The 3,016-nt window shown below is 47.1% G+C and overlaps 1 protein-coding gene across 1 annotated transcript in view; it reads left to right on the forward strand.

The window, feature by feature from the left end:
• The first annotated feature begins 1,220 nt into the window (after positions 1–1,220).
• The window catches only part of UBOX5 (U-box domain containing 5), a 46,497-nt gene continuing 44,701 nt past the window's right edge, over positions 1,221–3,016 (forward strand). Inside the window, exon 1 of the mRNA XM_061436713.1 lies at positions 1,221–1,308. The gene's annotated coding sequence lies outside the window, so the exon portion shown is untranslated. The remainder of the gene's footprint in view (positions 1,309–3,016) is intronic.

The following is a 3,016-nucleotide window of genomic DNA, read 5'->3' on the forward strand; positions in this document are numbered from 1 at the left end:
CAGGACCCCAAAGAGTGGTTTATTTTTCTTCACCTGATACAGTCTGGACATAAGTATGCTCTAAGTGTCAGAGATGTTGGGTTCATCAAGGACCTAGACTTTTCATCCTCCTCCCATCCTTTGCATGTTGTTCTCTCCATGCCACAAGGCTGCAGTCACAGTTCTGTGAATTGACTGAGGCAGCAGCACTTTATCAAAAAAGTAAATGCTTTCCCAGAAACTTCCCACCATCCTTCCCTTAAAATTTTTTTTTCATCCCTTTAAATTTTGTGGGCTGGAACTGAATCGGATGCTCTTCCCACTTCAAGGGAGGCTGAGAAGTTGAGTATTTGGCAAAGAGGAACGGGTTGTCACAGCTGCTGAGGAGAAATTACGGTTTATTTCATCTCCTAGGCTCGTTCTCGTTTCTGCTGGCAAGGATGGTCATAATCAGCAACTCAGTGATCTGGCTTCAGTGAGAGAACATTCTCTGAGAAGGGGTGTCAGTGGTCTAGGGCCTCAAATGCGCACCCTGAGGCAAACAGTGCGCTCCACAGAGCTCAGGAGTTGGGATGCCAGGCTTGCCACTCGCAGTGAAGTGTCCTCCTTACATTGATTTTGTTTACCTGTCAAGATGGTGCCCTGGAGGGAGCACCATTCCTCAGGTCCCCCTCACAGCCCTTTAAGGCACCGACGAGGTGTGACCACCCTGATCAGCAGTCTCCAGTGCCTCAAAGTAAGGGCCGTCTGCTGCCAAGTCCTCCTGGAAGTCCCGAGAGTCTCTTCCCTGCCTAATTGCCCATACTCACTCAGGTGGGAGCCCCGCTACTTGAGGAGGTGGAAGATCACCCTGGCTCATCTGCCAAAGCTCTGGCCGCCTCAACCAGCTCTTCAAATCCATTTCTTCTAACAGGTTCGTCTATCCATCACTAACTCTCCTCCTGAGAGCACTCTGTGCAGACGAGAAATCTGGCTTAGAGAATTTACAGGACTTCGCCAAGGCCATAGAACCCTGAGTAGCGGTTTGAGATTCGAACCTGTATCTAGGCTGTTCAGTGACTTCCACAGCGATCCGTCCACTGCGGGGTTTTCCCTCCGCAGGTCCTGGCTCCGCAGTGACGTCTTCCCGTGGAAAAACGTCCTTGGAAAACGCTGACAGAGTCTTTTGAGCCTCGGCCGCACCCGTCACTCGATCAGCAACCGGAAGTAGCGGGCAGCTCACCGGAAGTGGGGGCTGTGAGGCCAGGGTGAAGCCGGAGGAGTCTTCGTGGTTCCGCAGCCTGCGAAAGTGGCGAGTGCTGTTGCGTCGCCCGCACTCGCCAAGCTCAGGTGAGTGACGGCGGCCGGGGAGGAGGCCGTGGCGGCGCTCCCTGCCGAGTTGGGCCGCGCTTCCAGGCCTGAGCTCCCCAGGCCCAGCTCTAGGGAGAACCTCGGATACCTGGAGTCCTGTGGCCTTTGGTAAGCGGCTTATGGATCAGATGGTAAAGAATCTGCCTGCAATGTAGGAGATCCGGGTTCAATCCCTGGGTCTGGAAGATCCCCTGGAGAAGAGATTGAACCCACTTCAGTATTTTTGCCTAGAGAATTACATAGACAGAGGAGCCTAGCAGGCTACAGTCCATGGGGTCGCAAAGAGTCGGACAGGTCTAAACGACTACCACTACCACTTCTTACTTATACCTTGATTTTTCCTCTGTGAGACGAATAACAGTACTTGTTTCACAGGGCTTTTGTGAGAACGTAATGAAATATTTTGCCGCTCCTCTTATCCCACTTCAATGTATGCGATTCACCTCGAAATTTGGAGATTTGGAGTCTGTAAGTCTGGGGTGGGACCCGAGATTCTGCGTTTCTCACCATTTTCCAGGTGAGGTTGATGCTGTTCCTCCACAGGCTGCACTTTTAGTAGCAAGGCCCTGCGGTATTTGCTTAGTACCTGGGACAGGTTGAGTCTTCAGTAAATAGCAATACAAGATATATACCCTCCCCCCGCCTTTTTTTTTTAAACAGATAGTTTCTGGTTACACAAGCCTAAGGATATTATGGGTATCTCCCTCCGTTTTTTTATGTCTGGGGATAAGAAAAATAATTGCCATTTTTCTTTCTGTACAAACCATGACACAGCTCTTCTCTGCTAACTCTGGGAGCTTTGGGGCCTCTCCATACCAGTTATATTCATGGGCCTCCTCAGGTGATGCTTCATTACCCACTTAGAGCAGACTCCTGGAGGTTCTTCATCCTGTGGAGTTGGAGCACTATAACCTCTGTGCTTTAGTCATTTGTTGCTGCTGGAATCTGAATTTATGTTTTCTGTGCTTTACTCACATTCTGTGAGTCGCCTAGATTTTGTGACTCAGTGCTCTGAATGGCCTTAGGCAAGCTCTGGGATGAATTTGCTACTGCCTGGTAGACCAGAATAAAATTGAAAAACTCCATGCTACATAATACAACTGAAAAAGCAAGGCATTTGGCTGTTATACAGGCCTAATTTAATTTGTCAGTATGGTTTTCTTCCCCATTCATAAGTTTATATTTTCAGGTCCCCAGTAAGGCCTTATCGTTCGGCATGCAAATAAGTCAACTTTGATACCAAAGAATTCTGATGTTTCCCCTTCACTTTTCTGAAATACCATACTATGCAGTCTTGCAAATATAGGAAAACCGATAAAATCAAATATTTGGTTGTCCTAAAAGTGATAGGTACTTGAACTGTTTGTTTGGAAATGTTTTCACATGATTGTGGATGCAGATACTTTACCTGTTGGGATTTTGTTAATCCTCTCGTAGACTCCAGCGCCGAGAGAAAATCAGTTTTTTGTTTTTTTAATTCTCAGGACTACTCAACACATTATTTGATAAGACGAAAGTGGAGTTTGAAGTATCCCTTTATTTGTGGTAATTTTAGAATTTTATCAGGACATAAGTGGGTTAAGTTTTTCTAGCAAAAGAATCAAATCAGAATTGAGATCTGGTATCTGGTAAATTGAATATGCTGAGGGTGTCATATACTTAATCTACAGTTAGCATGGCTGCCTTC

Source organism: Bos javanicus, chromosome 13, assembly GCF_032452875.1.
Source record: "Bos javanicus breed banteng chromosome 13, ARS-OSU_banteng_1.0, whole genome shotgun sequence".
In the NCBI taxonomy this organism is placed as follows: domain Eukaryota; kingdom Metazoa; phylum Chordata; class Mammalia; order Artiodactyla; family Bovidae; genus Bos; species Bos javanicus.